This window comes from Coenobita brevimanus, chromosome 60 (genome assembly GCF_032717465.1).
Source record: "Coenobita brevimanus isolate Jiangsu-jjx chromosome 60, ASM3271746v2, whole genome shotgun sequence".
In the NCBI taxonomy this organism is placed as follows: Eukaryota; Metazoa; Arthropoda; class Malacostraca; order Decapoda; family Coenobitidae; genus Coenobita; species Coenobita brevimanus.
This window is the reverse complement of record NC_137013.1, coordinates 21,241,640-21,263,309: the sequence shown is the minus strand read 5'-3', so window position 1 is coordinate 21,263,309 and position 21,670 is coordinate 21,241,640. Positions and strand designations below refer to the sequence as shown.

Genomic DNA, 21,670 nt, shown 5'->3' with positions numbered 1-21,670 from the left:
TCGGCGCCCAGCCTCATGAGAAAACCCGAACCTAATTCTTATCAACCCGTGGGAATTCACAGCCTGCAACTCCCGCTGCCCCCTTCATGACATACAGGACCAGCTTAAAGCTGCTTGCCGCAGAATCACAGCCCCAGGTTCGCGTAAAGTGTCTGCCTTAGAAGGCAAGGCCCCAGGGGACGAGCTGATGCCCGTGGACGAGCCCCATTCAGGAGACTTGGAGCAGGAACAGGAGAACGAAAGCCTTAGCCAGCTGGATTTTTAGGCCCACCCCCGCACCAACCCACGGCGGTGGGGGCCATTACCCCTAAGTATCGCCTCCCAGTATACCACAAGATGAAAATAAATGGCGTGAAGGCCAGATTACTAGTCGATATGGGAGCGGTCAGGTCCTGCCTTTACAGCCACTATTTCTCCCGCTATAAATCGTGGTTTGGCCCACTCCGCCCTACTACCACTCACCTTGTGGACGCGGGGGATGGCCCCCTGCCCATCCGTGGGGAAACTCGGGCCCTACGGGTCGACACCCACCAGCCAGTGTCCACCCAACATCCATTCATCATTTTTTATTCCTCCTGCCGGAGTTATGACGGGTATTTAGGGCTAGACTTGCTCCAAAAACTCGGAGCCACGATCGACTGTCGCCACCGACAACTCCAGTTCCGCCTCCCCACCCTGTTCCACCCCAGCCGTTTGCACATGCACACTGCGGCCCCAGCCGGAGGATTCGCCCTCTCCCTCCCCCCAGTGTCCCCCTTCCTCCCCCCCCCGTTTTCACCCCCCTCTCCTCCCCCTCCCGTGCCTTTCCACCCCACTCCTGCCCCCTCTTTTCCTGCCACCATCTCCACCGCCGTTACCATCCCCTCCCACCATGAGGCGTGGGTGCCCCTTAACAGGCCCTCAGGTCCATCTGTTTTGTTCTCCCCCCTCCTCCCCTCCAGACCCCTTTCTGCCTGCCTTGTGTCCCCCACCTTCTTCCCTCCCCACCACGCCGCCATCCACATCGCCAGTCTCGCCCCGTCCCCTCTCACCCTCCCCAAAGGACTTATCATCGGAGAGATGGAGGAAGCCAAGCCCTGTGCCCCATCCTCCTCCCACCTCCCCACCCCTCTACCCCCCATCCCTGACCATCTCTCCAACCAGCAGTCAGACACCTTACGCCACCTCCTTCTGGATTTCCAGGATTTGTTTGCGACAGGACCAGCAGATATAGGGCATACCACGTACCTGTCGCACGAAATCCATACGACAGGCCCACCTATATGACAACCTTCCCGACGCAAGAACCCCTGACAGAGGGAAGAGGAGGACCGCCAGGTGCGTGAAATGGAAGAGGCAGGTGTTATCTCCCCCTCCACCAGCCCGTGGTCCTCCCCCGTCGTTCTAGTAAAAAAGAAAGACGGCACGATGCGATTTTGCATCGACTACCGCCATGTGAACGACGTCACCATTAAAGATGCCACCCCCCTCCCCCGCATTGACGATTCCCTAGACTCCCTCTACAGGGCGTCTTGGTTTTCTACCCTCGACCTGACCCCTGATGCACACCAACATTTTTCCGTGAATGTTGGTGTGCATCAGGGGTCAGTCTTGAGTCCCATGTTGTTTATCATGGTACTTGAAGCCCTTTCACGTGACTTTAGAAACGGACTCCCGTGGGAGTTGTTGTATGCTGATGATTTGGTGTTGATTGCAGAGAATGAAAGGGAGGCGGAGGAAAGGTTTAGGAAGTGGAGAGATGGTATGGGGCAAAAGGGTTTAAGGGTAAATGCAGATAAAACAAAAGTGATGATATCTAGGGTTGGTGGTGGTACTGTCAAAGACGAGGGAGAGTGGCCATGTGCAGTTTGCCACAAGGGCATGGGAAGTAATTCCATCTTGTGCGGTGTGTGTGATAAATGGGTGCATAAGAGATGTAGTGGTATCAGAGGTAGACTGCGAGATAATGCTGATTTTATGTGTACGGCGTGCCGGGGTGAGCAGGTGGAGATTGTCAGACGTGAAAGAATTGAACTTGCTGGTGAATCTCTTGAGTGTGTGGAAGAGTTTTGTTATTTAGGAGACATGTTGTGTGCTGGAGGTGGGGCTGGAGCTAGCTCTGTGGCTAGGGTGAGAAGTGGTTGGAAGAAGTTCAGGGAGCTCTTGCCTCTCCTGACATTGAGGGGGCTCTCCCTACGTGCTAAGGGGTCTTTGTATGCAGCGTGTGTTAGGAGTGTAATGCTGTATGGCAGTGAGACCTGGGCAGTGAAGGAGGAAGACATTCGCCGGCTCAGACGTACAGAAATGACAATCATTAGGTGGATGTGCAGTGCGTCCCTGCGTCCAAGGCCTGGAGGGGCTGGGTTTACAATGGAAGAGTTGAGAGGTAGGATGGGACTGGAGTGTATTGGTGTTGTGATGAGGAGAGGTAGATTGAGGTGGTTTGGACATGTGGAGAGGATGGGGGATGATAGTTGGGTGAGGAAGGTGAGAAGTGTTAATATTGGGGGTGGGGTTATGAGGGGTAGACCGAGAAAGACATGGGACGAGGTCATTAAGTGTGACCTTAGGGTTAAGGGACTGAACAGGGAGGCTGCAATGGATCGTGCAGCATGGAGAGCCGCCATTAGGTGACCAAGGCCGACACATGCAAGCATGTTGGAGCCTTTAAAAACGAAAACGAAAACGAAACGACCTCCAGTCTGGATACTGGCAGGTCCCCGTCCACCCGGACCATCGAGGCAAGACGGCCTTTTCCACCAGTAATGGCAAACATTACGAATTCAATGTTCTGCCATTCGGCCTCTGCAACGCCCCTGCCACTTTCTCCAGACTAATGGAATCTGTCTTGAGCGGCCTCACTTGGGAAATATATTTAGCTTATCGTGACGACGTCATTGTTTTTAGCCAGACCTGGGCCGACCACTTGCAGCGCCGCCGTCAAGTTTTCACCAGAATTCGCCAGGCAGGCCTCAAGCTACATCCTTCTAAATGTGTCCTGGCTGCTAAGACTGTCTCATTCCTAGGACATACTATTTCCCAAGCAGGAATTTCCCCAGATCCTGACAAGCTCCATGCCATAGCGGACATACCACCTCTGCAGGATGTCTTCCTGGGACTCACGTCCTATTACCGTCACTTCGTGAAGGGATTCGCGCAGATCGCTAAGCCTCTTCACGACCTGACACGAAAAGGGGAACCTTTCCTCTGAACCGAGGGCCGGCGAGCTGCTTTTCAACAGCTAAAAGACAAGCTTGTCTCTGTCCCCATCGTGGCCTTCCCCGACTATGCCCTCCCTTTTCGCCTCTACACGGATGTATCCCTTACCGCAATAGGCGCCGTCCTAGCCCAGGTACAGGCCGGCAGGAAACACATCATTGCCTGTGCCAGTCGCACTCTGAACCCAGCCAAAAAAAATTATGCCGCCACCAAACGAAAATGCCTCGGCATAATCTGGGCCCTCCAATATTTCAGGGCTTATCTTTCCGGGACCCAAGTCACGATAATCACCGACCACCAATCACTCCAGTGGTTGCGCCAATCAGACTCCCATAATGCCCAACTCGTCCGGTGGCGTAACACCCTAGAGGAGTTTCAGTACAAGATTTCATACAGACCAGGAAAGCTCCACACCAATGCAGATGCCCTCTCCCACCTCCCCATCCACGCGGTACAACCGGACCCCGACCTTCTACAACTCTGGCACCACAAGGAACTGACCCCCTGGATCCCTGCTCACCTATTCCCCAAGCTGTGCCGACAGGGCGACCACCTCCTAACCCCGTCCGGACACATCCTCTTGACCCCCGATGTGGCACGTGACACCCTACGCCACCTACATGCCCACATCGGCATCCACTTGGGCACCAAAAAATTACTACAGGTGTTCAATGATATTTACTGGGCCCCAAATCCCTCCACACTCGCCAAGGAAATTATCCAGACTTGCCGCGCCTGCGCGCTTGGAAAAGATATCACCCGGACCGCCGGGCCATCAGGCCATATCACCGCCCACAAACCCTGGCAACTCCTGGCGATCGATGCAGTAGGCCCTCTTCCCCCTAAATCTGGATATAAATACGTGGTCACTTTTGTAGACACGTACTCCAAATTTGTAGTAGCCTACCCAGCTAAAGAACATCATGCCGTCGCTGTTGCCGATGCCCTGCTCCGACGCGTGTTCCCTTACTTTGGCATTCCCCAAGCCATCCATTCCGATAATGCCCCCGAGTTCTCCGGAAAAGTCTGGGAAGAACTAGCCAGGATTTTCGGGTACAAGATCTCCCACTCCTCACCATACTGGCCACAAGGGAACGCGGTATGTGAACGTAGTCTTCGTACCCTTATCAATCAGCTACGCACCAGAATTGAGGCTACAAAAGACGACGATTGGCCGGCACAAGTAAAAATTGTCCAATGGGGCATGAATTCGTGCCCCCGAGAAGACGGGTTTTCCCCTAACGAAAGAATCTTTGAAGAAACTCCCCTCCTACTACCCCTACGCCATCACCTGCAACCGCCCGCTTCTGCTTCCACTACAGACCCGCTACACCTGCTAAAAGGGCGGATATACCATCTGCAAAAGAACCTAGACCTTGGACCCGACACAGCCTCCAACCTCTTCAACCCGGGTGACACAGTCGTCGTCACCCAACTTCCCACTCCCCACAAGCTCGCCCCCCGTTTTACGGGGCCCCACACAATCACCAAAGTCCCCAACCCATACCAAGTAGTCGTAGACTATCACGGCACTCCCCGTAACCTCCGCAACCGTCACGTGCGGCCTTTCGGCACGCCCACCTCCCCCGCTCCGGCCCCACACCCCCAGCCCCCTCCGGCCCCCGCACCACCCTCTACAGTCACATATGAGTGCTATGTTTCCTCCTCACCCTCCCACTCCGCCCCCCCTACCATCTCCACCTCCCCGGCCGCGAAATTTTTTTTCCTGCCCAGTTCCGTCACTTTGCACATATGGCAACGTTGCCCTGTGTTTAGTTTGGCAACGCCGCGCAGCAGTGAGCCATATCGGATGCCAGGTTTAGTATTCATCACAATTATTTACCTTTTTTATGCTTGACTATAAATATAATACCTGACTATCTATATTTTACATGGATTGAAAGAATAATAGAGACATAGAGGTCATATAGTTTTCGCTGCCTTAGCTTAAATAAATATAAAAAAGGGCCATACGACTGTCTTTACTTCGTCACTCGTCTGCTGAGAGAGAGAGAGAGAGAGAGAGAGAGAGAGAGAGAGAGAGAGCTTGAAACAGTATAAAATAATAACATGCAGGGTCATCAATAAAAAGTGAGTATGCAAGGAAGATACTCTCTACACTTTGCTAAAATTAGTTATATGTTGATTTAATGAAAATGCGGTACGTCTTAGGGGTGGTACATGACTGCTCGTTGAGAACACTTATCAGTAACATATGTTGTAGGCCTATACTGCTTTACCTGTCATTTCTTGTCATTGCTCCCAGACGTACGATTCAATCAGCTGTGTTTACAGGAGAGAGAGAGAGAGAGAGAGAGAGAGAGAGAGAGAGAGAGAGAGAGAGGTTAATGACCCATAATATTTTATCACCTAAAACGCTTTTCATGATCATTCTTAACCCCTTAACCGCGGGTGTCATTCCAGAATGACAGCGACAAAACTGGACCAAACCGCGGGTGGCATTCTGGAATGATCGTGAATATTTTGAACACCGCGCGTTTTCCCGGTGCGCAAATATTCTCACGCAAGAGTAGCTGTCGAGTTCTTTCACGCCAGCCATCCCACACCTCCCTCCTCCAACCCCGAGGGACCCCCACCCCTGCCCTGACCCGCGTCAGTCAGTATCTGTCCAGCTCTGTGCGTGATAATGGCGCTCCGTCCCGACTCATCGTCGCTCGCTTCCTCCTCTACAATGTTTAGTGCTAGTGTTCCCTCTACCTCTACACCGGTAAAGGAACTGCCGACGGCGAGGCAGAAGGGGTTGAGCACTCCTGAAATTAGAACTGAGCTGGACAAAACAGTAAGTACTACTCTTGATTGTGGCAGTGAAAGTGACACACTCACAGCAAGCAGTGATGATTTGGCAGTGATTGGTGGTGAACCATTTTCCATTGATAGTGACAGTGATGAAAGTGATCGTGTTGATTCCCCCCCACCACCCCCAACTTACTCTGGGAAAGGAAAGGCTCCTATGGGCAAATCTGGTATTGCACGTGGGAAGGGAGTGAAGCGCAGGCTCATGTCTCCCACACCAGGCCCTAGTACGCATTTCCCATCAATTTCCCTTTCCCTAGCCCAATTGCCCTCACATCATCATAATCATCATCTTTCGTTGCCTATCCTCAGTCTACATCATCTGAGGAGTACGAATTACCAAAGCCTGCAAAGCGAGGGAAGGCAGGCCGTGCAGGCCGTGCAGGCAGGCCTAGAACAAAGGGGATGCGTGGCAGTTGGAGGGCAAAGCTGGGCGATAAGCGAGGCGATAAAGCGAGGTGATAAGTGGGGTAGAAAGGGTCAGAAGTTTCACCACGCACCAGGTCAGAAACCCCCCGCCTGCCCCCGCTCAGTTCCCTCACCCGCGCCACCCCCCACTCACCGCCCCCGCACTCACCCCCTCCCCGTTGCCTCCTGCCTCACCCACCTCCCGCTTGCCTCCTGCCTCACCTCCTGCCTCACCCATTGCCTCTACATCAGCTCCTTCTCACGGGGAAACGAGTGAAATGCAACCTGCCCCTGCCACTGAACCACGCGCAGGGCAAGTTGATGCATTTGTTTGGACTGACGGTGGAGATTTCCAGCCACACAATCCACCGTTTGATATGACAAATGCTGGAATACAGCCTGCCTTCCCATGCAACGCAGGTGATGAGTTTGTTGATTACTTCCTGGCCTTCCTTGATGATGAAATTGTGCAGCATGTCAGCGATGAGACCAATAGGTATGCAACTCAGTGTGCAGCACAAGGGCTGGGACCTATTGGCTCGCCAAAGCAAGTGTCGTGGTTGCCTGTCGGGATCAGAGAGCTATGTTGTTTTTGCACTCATGTTTTTGATGCCCCATATAAAGAGACATGAGTTGGAGGAGTACTGGCTCGTGGATGACATAACTACTATCCCCATATTCGGGAAGTATATGTCACGGGATCGGTTCCGACAGCTGCTTGGATACCTGCACTTCGCTGATAATGACAACCCGTCCCAAACTGACCCTTTGTGGAAAGTGAGGGATTTCCTCAACAAGATTAGGGATCGATTTATGCGATTTTTCAGGCCTATGCAGAAAGTCGTCATAGACGAGTCCCTGGTATTGTTCAGAGGACGTCTCAAATTCAGGCAGTACATCCCCAGCAAACGCCACCGCTTTGGGATAAAGTTCTTTGTGCTGTGTGACTGTGAGATGGGGTATATAATGGATTTTGTCATTTACTCGGCTAGCACAATGGATGTGAACAGGAAAGACCCCCTTGTGGCTTCTTCTGGCTCCGTTGTAAAAGTGCTGATGGAGAGGTATTTTGGTGGTAATCATGTGCTGTACACAGACAATTATTACACAGCACCGAAACTCCTCCAAATACCTTGCTGAACACGGCATTGGCACTGTTGGCACTGTACGGAGCTATAGGAAAGAGTGGCCTAGTTTCCCCGAAGCATCATCATCATCCAGGGGAGATGTTCACCTGAAGAAGTCAGAAAAGTTTCTTGCGATCAGGTGGCATGACAAGAAGGTTGTCAATATGATCAGCACCATCCACAAGGGGGAAATGAAGAGAACTGGGAAGGTCAGCTACAGGACGGGAGAGCCAATCATGAAGCCTGATGCCGTCATTGATTATAATGTAAATATGAGACTCGTTGATAAGTCTGATATGATGATTGGCGAAATAGACTGTCTCAGGAGAAACACCCGATGGTACAGGAAGGCTTGCCTGCACATGCTCGATATGTGCATGCTCAATGCCTTCATTCTTTACAAGACACAAGTCGGGGGCATAAGGCAACCATCACTGAGACAGTTTTCCAAGACTGTCGTTCAGCAGCTACTTGAACGATTTGGTCAGGTGACGGCATTGATCCCGAGGCGACACTCTGACACACAACCTGACCGTCTTGAGTGCCGCAATTACATGAGCCGGCACCAGCTTGTGAAATTGCCTCCTAAAGCAGGCGGCAGGTTGTCACAGGGCCGCTGCAGAGTATGTTCAACCACCACACGAAGGCCTACGACGAGAAAAATGAGCACACACCAGTGCCTTGAATGCCAAGTCGCTCTATGTGTAACTCCGTGCTTTGCTGAGTACCACTCTCTGAGTAAATACTGAAAGTGACAGTGATATATAGTGATGCGACAGTGACGTGCTTTGCCAATAATTGTATAATGGATAATGTAGTAATAAGGGATATTTTGCCTAGAAAATAAAGGAAATATTGGCCAGTATAATAAGTGATATTGTAATAAGAGAATCTGCGGCACTTGTGGAATTCTGCGGCACTTACATAATTCTGTGATGCGCCAGTGACGCAATATAGTAATAAGTGCATTGTAAATATAATGTACATTGCCCATATTATATGTAAAATAATATTAGAAGTTAGAAAGAATGAAAAGATCGCAGGAAACGTCAGTGAGCGGGTGCCGCCGCAGTGAAGTGAGGCGCAGACGCAGTGAAGAGCGCAGCAGCACGGGAAGTGCCTTTTACCTACCTCAGTGAACACAGAGGGGGTGTTTATCGTATGTACAGTGTTCATATATGTTTATATTACTATTATGAGAGAGTGGTTGGCATTTGGTACTGGTGTGTGGGGCGTAAAATAGTTATTTCACACCCCTCACTTCTAACGGCTCTCCCCGTCCTGTGAAAGTCAACGAAGTCATGAAACCTACATCAATGGAAAGCTGAAGGTTTGTACTTTCTAATGGTACCTTATTTTTTTTCTCTAGCTTTATTCTGTGCAGAGTTATTAAGGTTTAAAGGTTTGTTTACATTTGGCTGAAACCCCCGCGGGAGAGGACAGTCAGACCAAAACAATACCCGCGGTTAAGGGGTTAAGGGTTAACCTTGGTAATTTCTGCTGCAAGCTGGGAAATATTGGTATCAATGATGCCTGAATATCAATGTTTCATTAGACATTTTCTTAGGTATATATGTCAGGTTAGATTTCAGATTATTTTCTTGTTTTTCTTAGGTATATTAGTAAAATCATTTGTCAGGTTAGATTTCAGATTATTTTCTTGTTTTTCTTAGGTATATTAGTAAAATCATATGTCAGGTTACATTTCAGATTATTTTCATGTTCTCATGTCCTTTATTTCATGTTAAGTATGCTTGAAGGGTTTTTGTATTTGATGAAATGCAAAGCTTTATTTGTTACGGTATAATCTTTATTAAATATTACACAGCACCAGGCACCATATGCTATTTCCCATGTGCTGATGACAGGCATTGGGTCAGACATGAGACATTATAGACCATTGTGTGCAAAATGAGTAAATCAAGAGAAACAAGGAATTAAAAAAATAAACTTACTTAATATATTCTATTTGGTAATAGCATTGGGCTGGGAACACATTTGCTGATCTTCAGTGAGGGACTGAATGTAAAATAATGATTGGAAAATAAGCAATTATTGTTGTCATATTAAGGGTCTACTTTGTTGTTCGTGAATAATCTCAGACAGTCTGTGCAACTGACCCATCTACCATAGGCAAGCAATCGCCCCTGCAAGTTTATCCTATGCAGTGGTTTTGGCGCCCCTGCGCGGCGTTGCCAAACTAAACACAGGGCAACGTTGCCATATGTGCAAAGTGACGGAACTGGGCAGGAAAAAATTTTTCGCTCCCCGGCCACCACCACCCCCAACACCTCACCTGATGCCTCCCCCGCCACCCCTCCCTCACCCTCACCCCTTCCCTCAATGGCCCCCCCCTCAACGCCCACTCCCACCTCTTCCGCCCACGCCACCACACCCTCACCGCAACCCACTACCACCCCCCCTCCCCCACCCACCATCCGTACACCCACTCCGCCAACACCGCGCCCCACCGCGCCCACAACACGCAAAACAACCCGCCCATCCCATACGCCCACTTCTCCCCCCACCCCGACCCTCAAGACCACCACCACCCGCTCGGGCCGCCTCTCACGCCCGCCCGCCCGATACACACACACCCGTACACCACCCACCTCTCCACGACTTCACACCATCAAGCTACATCAGGCCCAAATCCCCTCTACCTGTGCTCCCCAGAGACTCAACGCAGCATTACCACGGCACAAAACCCGGCCCTTACCCGCAGTATCCAGCATTCAGCCCCCAACCACACCGAGAGCCACACCAAGCAAGATGAGAGTGAAGCGGGCCGTATGGGCACCTACCCTTGGCAGGAACCACAGACTCCGCGGGCCACACCACCTGCTAAACCTCCTCCAGTCTACCACCGCCACCTCCACACTCTTCCTCACCTGCGACCCAGCACAAGAAGAGAACCCCTACACTGTATCCTGGCAAACTGCGCTGCAACACCTCCAGGCCGTGTACACCACCTCCAGCACACAAGCGTTCCACTCCCAGCCACGAGGACGTGACTTTTTACAGGGGGAGAGTGGTAAAATGCGTGACTTAAAGAACAGTGCCCCCGAAATATACCATAGTACCCCCGACGACAGGGCAAGCCAAACACAGCTCAGTATGCCCGAGGATGCGCCGACACCCCCACACGGACCCCACGGGGTAGCCGGCACAAGTCACCACCACTCCCGGCAACAGCGACATAAGTCAGCCCGGGCCGTGCACCCCTGTGTCACGCAGCCACCACGCCGTCGCTGCTGTAGGAGAAGGACACTACCTTCACAGAGTGGAAGTGTTGAGTCAGCTAGGGGTGGAGTTGTAAAAGACACTCCAGATGGCGCCCCTCTGGTAGAGACGATCTATGGTCGCTCCCATCCTCGTGAGATGATCTATGGTCGCTCCGAAAGTGCTCCGGTAGAGACGATCTATGGTCGCTCCCATCCTCGTGAGACGATCTATGATCGCTCTGAAAGTGTCCCGGTAGAGACGATCTATGGTCACTCCCATCTTCGTGAGACGATCTATGGTCGCTCCGAAAGTGCTCCGGTAGAGATGATCTATGGTCGCTCCGAAAGTGCTCCGGTAGAGACGATCTATGGTCGCTCCGAAAGTGCTCCGATAGAGACGATCTATGGTCGCTCCCATCCTCGTGAGACGATCTATAGTCGCTCCGAAAGTGCTCCGGTAGAGACGATCTATGGTCGCTCCCATTCTCGTGAGATGATCTATGGTCGCTCCAAAAGTGCTCCGGTAGAGACGATCTATGGTTGCTCCCATCCTCATGAGACGATCTATGGTCGCTCTGAAAGTGCTCCGGTAGAGACGATCTATGGTCGCTCCGAAAGTGCTCCGGTAGAGACGATCTATGGTCGCTCCCATCCTCGTGAGACGATCTATGGTCGCTCCGAGAGTGTCTTGGTAGAGACGACCTATTGTTGCTCCCATCCTCGTGAGACGATCTATGGTCGCTCCGAGAGTGTCTTGGTAGAGACGACCTATTGTCGCTCCCTTCCTCGTGAGACGATCTATTGTTGCTCCGAGGGTGTACAGAGAGAGGTAAGGAGAAAGACGTCCCTACGGCAGGAGACTAGAGCCCAGGCTTCCTGTCCCAGAGTGACCCAGACAGGCCTCACAGCCTCCCCTGGTCTCTGTTCCCTATGTCTGGCTCTAGAGCAGAAGCACCTGATGGACCCCAGTGAAAGTTGCTGCCGCAGCCCTCCTCTGTCGGCGCCCCTAGACGCTGGAGACCGCAGCCCACAGTCTCTCTCGGTTCTCCCCAGGACACCCGGGCGCGATCTCCCTACGCCCCACGACGCCGTAGGGCCCTCACGACAGGCCGGGACTTATCACAGAGGTTCCTGGAGATATTCGGCCCCAGTCCCGAGGGCCACACGCCTGAGCCCAGCCCGGAAGTTATGGGTAGCCCAGGACGCGAGAGGACGCCCGTACGAGTTATCCTGTGCCCTCTCGGCACGCCTCGCATTGGCGGTGCCCCTAGCCCGGCAGGATCGCTGACGACATGTTCCTGCCTATCCCCCTGATGAATACGTGTGATACTGTAGTACGAGTGATTTAGGTTAAGTGTGACTTCCCCTAATATAAGTATTGTGCAGTGATTTCATATAGTGAATATCGGGGTAAATAAGATCACAGTGAGAAGCTAAAGGACGAGTGCGTGAAACGAGATCTGATGAACAATGATTATGAGTGACATCCCTTTTATACAATTAGTAAGCCTGTGCCGCCTGGAGATTCCCCTATAATGACATACCCCCATTACTGTGAAGGAATATTGTGAAAGGGAGTATTAATGGTATTCTCTCCCTCCCCCACGCTACCCATAAATCTTGTTTATCACCCTCTCTCACTCCAATATCCCGAGTAAGTGTAAATCAAGAATAAAATCAATTACCAAAGTCCCTTGGCTAGTGGAAACCATATAAACTTCACGGCTAATATCTGCCGCTCTCCAGTATTACCATAACTTTCCCCTAGCCGTCACAAGTCACTCCTCGCACCTCCCCTATCTCCTCGTGAGACTCAACTCACCCCCCCTGCGCCCCCCGCGTGTGCCTATATTTACTGCACTCTTGATACACTAGGATTGATTGTGTTGTCATTACTATCAGAGAAGCAAGTATCCTGCGAGATACACATATCCTAGATAAGGTTTTATATTGCTATGTATTGTGCTGTAATATCTGCTGATTTGTCCTGTGTCTGATTGTGGTAATATACGTGTAAAGGTTGTTGCCTAGAGTTTTTGTGTCCTGCCTTTGTTGCACTAAGCTCCGGTCTCGAAAGAGGACCCCGCTCCACGTTAGGTGAAATAGGAACGAGAAGTCGAGCCTAATTTCACCTAGCATTACAATAGGAAAGTATCAAATGTAAGAAACTGCTCTTGCTTTGTCTCATGCAGAATATGACCACAGTAGGGCTATTGACTGCAGAAATTCAGCCTTTTCAGCCAGGCACTCCCAGTGATTACTTCTAGAGCCGATGTCGATGGGTTGTCTGTGGTGCGAGAATGAGCTATGTACTGGAACCGGTACGGACGAGAATATCACTCCATTTTTTAGTGAAACTATTATGAAACCATTACAAAATAAATCGAAAAGTTTGTTAGGTTCCAAAGATTGCATTCACAGGTTTCACAAATCATTGCTCATCGTTTCGTTATTTATTATAATGAAGTGGATTCATATTTATATCAGCAACAACACATGGAATGAGTAAATGATTTTCTGTTTGAAGAACGGTATTAATGCATGGGTAAAGTGGAAACTGTGCGGGACATGTGTACGTACTGTACGTAGCATTGTGAAGACTGTTTATGGACACATCATGGTCTTGCAAGGCGAACTGTTTACCTTTCTGGGAGGTGAAGTTTCTGCATTGTATATTTCCGGGAATGGCGTAATATGTCTCTTAAATGGAAACTTTGGATGGTTGTGGTGGTCAAGTGTTTGCCTAAGGCTGAGATGCGGAATGGAGGGTGGCGTTCTCCAAGGCGTTCTGTGTAACTATAGTAATTTTGTTCGTTCTTCATATTTCTTCGTGTTGGATAAGATCAATATGTATGGTATGTAGGTGGATAAAGAAGTTCATTGTATTATCAGTTTAATTATATTTAAATACTACTCATAACTGACTTACCTGTTATACTTCGGCGTACACCAGGGAATTTTACTCGTCACAGGGAAACCTCACGGGAACTGATGGTTGAGGCTGCCACACTTTCGCTAAAATCTCACTTTAACTCCAGAATTTCAGTCGACTTATTCTAGTTTATAGTTTATAACAATAAAATAAGCATCTTAAGACAAAGACTTCAAGGCTGTCGTGCGGACCACACAATGAAGCTATTGCTCCTTTTACGATGAATAAGTTGTAACCACATCATAATCATAACACCTTGGCGGTAATTGCCAAGGGAGGAGAATACACGCTACAGTTCCTCTCTGTTGCGTCACCATCCACAAACCCTCCCGCACATGTTTTCTGTGTTGCATTCTGATTTCTACTCTTCAGTGTTTGTTATAATCTTGTATCCATCATCATCATCCTGTTTCGTACTCTCATACTGCCTTATCCCTTGGTTTCACCGAGAAGAGGCGTCCCGTCGGCACTGGTACTGATGTCGGTAGAGCAGTCTACAGTATTTATTCCCTGATGCCTTAATTTTGAAAGGAGTGCTCACAAACAAATCGTCTACACGTCAGCCTGTCCTCTATCATCTGGCTGTCCTCTATCCAACTCTCACCCCCTCACATTTACACCCACGAGCAAAGATCACCGACAGTCCCTGCCAGGCATATGTTTCAAACATAGCTCCTCCATCAGAATAAGGGCGATGGGAGGAGACGGAGAGGGGGAGGGGGCGGGGGAGGGAGGCAACGAGATGGGAGGGAGAGAGCCTGTGGCAATGGTAAACAAGTTAAAGAGAAGAATTATGAGGGGTATGTTCACCGCTCTCAGCTCGCGCAGAGGCTGTGACGTCATGGATGAGAGAGAGAGAGAGAGAGAGAGAGAGAGAGAGAAAATGGGAACATGAAAGAAACGAATGTAATGGTATACCAATGTAAACTGGCGATTTCCGGATCATTTGGTGGGTGTTTGATGTTGCCATGCTCTCAACCAGTGATCTCTGTCAATATTTTCAGTTGTTTTTTACAGGCATCTGTGACGTAGGAATTGTGTCTGTATGACCCAGTATACGACATTCCTATATTCTCTGAAAACAAATAGTTGTTCTTGAAGTAATGTTTTGCAATATCTCAGAAACATAGCATTGACCTTTTCATTGTTCTGCATGCAGTTAGTGATGCAAATAAAAGTATTCCATATAGGAAATCATTAATTATTTTAAATCTCACCTATCTTCTGAGTTGTTTGATCTTCGTGTTTACCTTCTTGAACTTTTGAGCCTCTCTGTTCAAATTCCTCACCCTAAAATAAACTCTAGATATAACTACATTTAATTTACATTAACTCGCCTAGCAGTACAACAGAAAACGGAGGCCTGGGAGCTCATATCACAGGGCATGTAGGTTAGTGACTGGCCTGCCTACCAAGCGCGGAGACCCTCAGTCTGGATTGTCTGTGACGTCATGCGCAGAGCGAGACACGTTTTTGCTCCCCCCCTCCCCCCCGTGTGCAACTACCTCTCACATTCTCTTTACCTTCATGGTAAATGGCACATATCGGGTGCTTTATTATTATTATTATTATTATACGAATGAAGGACTTAATCCAGTGATAGCTCTTAGAAAACGACTGACATCTTTTATACTGTTCCTGAATAACTTTAGACGATTTTCCTTATGTGACGGAAGCAATAGTGATGTCCAAAGGCTAAATGTTTGGTAATGTCTAGCAACCCATAAACAATGATTTGAATTTGATCCAGACGATCAAAGACGCCCCAAGAAAATACCCATCGTATAAGGGTTAAGGAAGTAGGAAATTTATTCAATCGTGTCAGGTAATGTGAAGGTAGACTGCGAGGCAGAAGGACGTACACTACAAGGCAAAGAGAGAGAGAGAGAGAGAGAGAGAGAGAGAGAGAGAGAGAATATATATATATATATATATATATATATATATATATATATATATATATATATATATATATATATATATATATATATAAGGTATCTATCTATCTATCTATATACGGACCGCGACGTGGAATGTAAGGGGTGCGAATGATGAGGTGTAAGAGAGAGAGATTGTCCAGGTGCTTGAGGGTGCGAAAGTGGATGTATGTGGAGTAACTGAACTAAATGGCGAGGAGAGAGTGTGAGTGAATGGGAGTATGGATGGGGTATATGTGCAGGAGTAGGTAAGAATGACAGGGCAAAGGATTTAGTGTGTATTGTTGTGAGTAAAATATGGAAGAAGAACATAAGAGAGTATGGATCAATTGGCTCAAGGATTGTGTGGGTGATTGAAAATTGGAATACAAATGAGGGCAATTGTGTGTGTGTATGCGCCAATGCAAGATCGTGCAAGCAGAGTGAGAGAAGAGTTCTGGACAAATGTGGAAGTGTGCATGGAGAAGTTTGGAAGGAATGAGAGAGTGTTTTTGATTGGTGATATGAATGGTAAAGTAGGGAATGTGAAGGTGGATGGAATAGTTGGTGAGTGGGGTGTGCCTGCTGAGATAGATGAGAATGGCAGTGCGTTAGTGGACATTTGTGCCTGGAGGAGGTTGGTGATAGCCAGTACCCTCTTCAGGCACAACATGATCCACAGGTATACATGGCGAGCGATGAGAAGGGTGGGCGGTGAACTGAATGGAAGGAAGGCAATGATTGATTATGTGTGTGTGGATGAAAGGATGCGAAGATGTGTAATGGATGCAAGAGCTTATAGAGGTTGGGGGAGTGGACTTTCTGACCACTACTTGGTGGTGGCTAGAGTCAAGATCCAAGTAAGATGGAGAAACAGAAGAAGGGAAGGACGGGAGGAAGGAGTAATTGCAAGGAGAGTGGAAAGGTGTGTGTGTGTGTGTGTGTGTGTGTGTGTGTGTGTGTGTGTGTGTATCATCCTCTAATCCTGTGTTGCCTCATGAGAAGCGTAGGAGCCCGGGGCAAGGCATGTTGGTCCTGATATTGAAGATGAGAGTGACCAGCCTCACTCATCCCTGAGTGGCATTATGTGAGCAATAGACCCCAACGACACCTTGGATATATATATATATATATATATATATATATATATATATATATATATATATATATATATATTTACCAGAATACACAACCTGTAAAAACATAAGCAGCTTCTAAAACGTGAAAATGTGTTTTACACACACACACACACACACACACACACACACACACATTGAGTTCATTCCTGGGAAACCCAGCTACTTAAAGAGTTTGCAATTTGTCCAAGTGTGTAGAACCGTAAACTAGTTGATGCCCACGTCATGCTTCCATACACTGCTGCTTCTGCTGCATACTTAACCTAAATTTTCACTTGACATCCTTCTGATGACTACATGGTAAGCAGAAACCGGAATGTGTTTTTGGTGTGGCTGTCAGCGTGTGGCATCTTATGTGACGTCATACAATTGAGCAGTGTATAAAAATGTCCCGGCACAAGGCTGGACGTCAGACAACCCTCGACAGTGTGTGGGTATGTAGCATCCAGTCTCTTGTTCATCAAATTATTGTTACGTGAAGGAATCTCTGGTACTTGTCATTACCAAGAGACTTGCAGACTTCTGTTTGTTGTAACCTATAGCCTCACGCAAAACAATTTCATACAGGTTACGCAGATATATCAGTTAATTCCTATGGCGGGTAATGCACACACACACACACACACACACACACACACACACACACACACACACACACACACACACACACACACACACACACCTTTTATAGATCACTGGCGCGAAATCACCTTCCATAGACAACTTTCCACTTAGGTCTGCTCTACACACGCCCCTTCTTTTAAGTTCTCGCACCATCCCCTCATGATCTTTAAATCTCTCTCTCTCTCTCTCTCTCTCTCTCTCTCGTGTATGTTCATATTAATATTTGGAATCTCTCCAAAAGTGTTGCGTGTGGAAAACATCCATTGCCGTGTATAATACATATTAGATCTTTATCAAGTTCATCAGTTTGCTTCCTATAATTCATTAGTCACTTCAGACATATGGATGCTGCAGCCAAAATCAGCTTGAAGTACTGACCGCCATATTGATGTTGCCATTAATGTTATGACAATATGTAACAGTTACAGACATCAAAATATAGGAGTTGACATGAGTAACGCTTACACGATGTCATGTCTAATGCACAAGGAAAGTCGAACACATATATATTCTAACTAAGAATGTCGATGTATCACGAACTCTTTATGCCAGACAATAGAGGTATGTCATGAGCATGCAGTATAACCAACCTGAGCCAGTGATCTGACGTCATGGAAAACTACCGGTGGATAGGTACCAGACACAGACACACCTATGCACTGGTCGGTATATATAGGCTGGGAAATTGGAGAGGAGGGCAAAGAAGGAGAGAAGAGGTTGAAGTAGGAGAGCCAGGTGGCTCGCCGTCACGCTACTTTACGTTACGTTACACTGTCAAGTCATAAATTTGTACAATAAAATCCCGTAAACATGAAGAATGACTGACACTCACCTCACTTAAGATCAAGGAATATTCACAGCGGGAAGGCGAGATAGACAGAGAAAGCTCCCTTTACTCTACTTGACGACTCAACATTTAACTCGCAGCGGCCCACAAACTCCACTGGTGCACCTACAGTCTCTCTCCATGTAATTTAACCCCTCGGCTATGTTCATCAATATTGGTGGCAGCGGCAAGTTCGAGCAATACAACGCCTCGAGACTTTATACTTGTGGTCCTTCGACGATCTACATTTTTATTTTTAATGCAGAAAAGAAGGAACCAAAGGCCAGGAGCCTGCAAACTTCCTTCCAAGAGAAAAATTAAAACAATACAAAAGAGCCAAATTCAAGATCCGTTCATTTCGAGATGCCTGGACACACTGCATTTGAAAGACTGCAGATCATAGAAAGTAGGAAATACATACAGAGGAAGACAGTTCCAGAGTTGACCTGTTGCATAAATGAAGGACTGGAAGTAACGGTTAACACTTGCATTAGAGAGTTGGACAGAAAAGGGATGAGAGTTTGTTGCTAGACGGGGACTACGCGCCCGTCGTAGAGGTGGAGGAATGCAAGCAGACAGTTCAGAGGAGCAGTGACCATGGAAGTAACGATAGAAACGAGATAAAGATGCAACAGTGCGGCGAAGAGACGGAGGTTAAATGGAGCAAGTAAGAGGAGGAGAGTTGATAAGACGAAAAGCCTTTGACTCCACCCTATTGAGAAGAACTGTATGTGGGGAGCCTCCCCACACATGAGAGTTGTACTCTAAACAGAGGCGAATAAAACCCGTGTACAAAGTCAACAACTGTGCAGGGGTAAAGAAGGCATAGTGTCGGCTTAGCACACCTAATCTCTTGAAAGCAGGTTTTACAAGAGATGCAATATGATCTTTCCAAGATAAGTCCCGTGTGAATGAAACTCCAAGCATTTTTTTTTTCTTATGCGAGGAAGAAGGAACCAAAGGCCATGAGCCCACAGTAACAGTTCCCTCCAAGAGAAAAACAAAATACAATAGAGAGCCAAATTCAAGATCCGATCATTTTGAGATGCCTGGACACACTGCGTTTGAAAGACTGGAGATCATAGGCAGCAGGAAATACAGACAGAGGAAGACAGTTCCAGAGTTGACCTGTTGCATAAATGAAAGACTGGGAGTAACAGTAAACTCTTGCTGCCAGACGGGTGCTACGCGCCCGTCGTAGAGATGGAGGAATGCAAGCAGGCAGTTCAGAGGAGCAGTGACCATTAAAGTAGCGATAGAAAAGAGATAAAGATGCAACAGTGCGGCGAAGAGACAGAGGTTGAAGGGAGTCAGTAAGAGGAGGAGAGTTAATGAGACGAAAAGTCTTTGACTCCACCTTATTGAGAAGAGCTGTATGTGGGGAGCCTCCCCACACATGAGAGTTGTACTCCACACAGGGGCTGATAAAACCCCTGTATAGAGTCAGCAATTGTGCAGGGGTAAAGCATGTTCAAGGATGATGCAGGATTGAGCTGGATATTATTAAACATTAGTGGGTACATTTGTGGAAGATTGTGTCAGGTTGATAGGTGTAAAAACTGAGTTTCTGATGCATTGAAAACAAGATTACTTTTACCCCAGTCAGAGATACAAGCCAAGTCAGATATTAGGTGTGCCATAGCCTCATCTCTTGTTTGTTGAAGTAACTGCTGAGATGGACGTTGCGGGAACCGAATGGAAAGGTGAAGGGTGGAATCATCAGCGTACGAGTGGATAGGGTTAGATGTACAGCTTAGAAAGTAATTGATGAATAAAAGAAAGAGAGTTGGTGATAGGACAGAGCCCTGAGGAACACGAATGTTGATAGATCTAGGAGAAGAACCATGGCCATCTACAAGAGCGGCTATAGAATGACCTGAAAGGAAGCTATAGATGAAGGCACAGATAGAAGGATAGAAGCCGAAAAAGGGTAGTTTGGAAATTAAAGATTTATGCCAGACTCGATCGAAAGCCATTGAGATGTCAAGTGCAATGGCAAAGCTTTTAACCAGTCCCAAAAGAAAGATGACCAGGAGTCTGAAAGGTAGGTGAGAAGATCGCCAGTGAAGCGCCCCTGACGGAACCCATACTCAGAAAGAAGGTTGAGATAGGAAAGATGATTTAAAAATTTTCTGTTAAGAATTGACTCGAAAACTTTTGGGACACGGGATGCTAAAGCAATTGGACGATAATTAGAGGGTTGGGAATGGTCACCCTTCTTTGGGACTGGCTGAATGAGAGCAAATTTCCAGCAAGAAGGAATGGTACAAGTTGACAGGCAAAGGCGAAAGAGTTTGACTCGGCAGGGTGTAAGCACTGAAGTACAGTTCTTGAGGACAACAAGAGGGACTCCATTACAACCAAACTCCCTATCTCTCCACGTCTATCTACAGGTACGTCATCGATATATATATATATATATATATATATATATATATATATATATATATATATATATATATATATATATATATATATATATATATATCCATCATCCAATCGTATGTTGCCCCATGAGGAGCTTTGGAGCCCGGGGCTAGGCAAGTTGGTTCCGGCATTTAAGATGAGAGTGACCAGCCTCACTTATCCCTGAGTGGCATTACGTGAGCAATGAACCCCAACCAGCCCTTGGATATAAATCCTTCACCGGCTCAATCCGATTGGAGCACCGTTATTACCCACTAAACCATCAGGCGCCCAAATTTGGCTATATGGTTACCACCCAGCGTAGTAAATGGTTTCCTGGTGTACAGGAAACAATTTCGCTTGTCATTCAGTGTAGAGTCACCCACAGGCAGAAGGAAGAGGAAAGAATGAAGGAAAGAAAGACACAAGAGGGAGTGTAAAATCACCAGTAGGCAGAAGAAAGAGGAAAGAATGAAGGAAAACAAGACAGAAGAGGATGGATGGAAAGAAGGATGGAGGAGAGGAAAGGGCAGACACCTGAGAGCAGCACTACAAGTGAGTGGATGATGAGCGCCCCCAGCTACCAGCTAATTCCTATGGCGGGAATATATATATATATATATATATATATATATATATATATATATGCACACAGTATGCTAACCCCTCGGCAACGTTCATCGATAGAGACAACATGAGTGTGATAGTGTTTCGTTACCTGCCTATTTAAGGTGTGATTTTTGAAGAAAATACCTGTTAATGAAGGGATGTAGGGCTGTTTTCATTTATAAAAACCAGCCTTTTAAGTTTAGTTTTCCAACATATCGACGATTGTATTAAACTTAGGTAAGCAGCGTACGCGTGATGGTTGTATGTAACGCTTCCATTATGAAATGTTTATTTTAAGGTGAAGAAAAATCGTCAAAAGATTGCAGGAATGAAAAAAAAAAAAAAGGCATAAGAGAAAAGGGATTAAAATAATTAGTGAAGAAAAAATATATCTTATCGAACACTGTCTTTGGCATACTAATCAGAAGTTATTCCAGATATTTTCCTCTT

General features: G+C 47.6%; 1 protein-coding gene across 1 annotated transcript in view; it reads left to right on the top strand.

Moving 5' to 3' along the window:
* Window positions 1–21,670, top strand: part of LOC145403312 (uncharacterized) — a 148,399-nt gene that overhangs the window by 102,370 nt on the left and 24,359 nt on the right. The gene's annotated exons all lie outside the window — the stretch shown is intronic.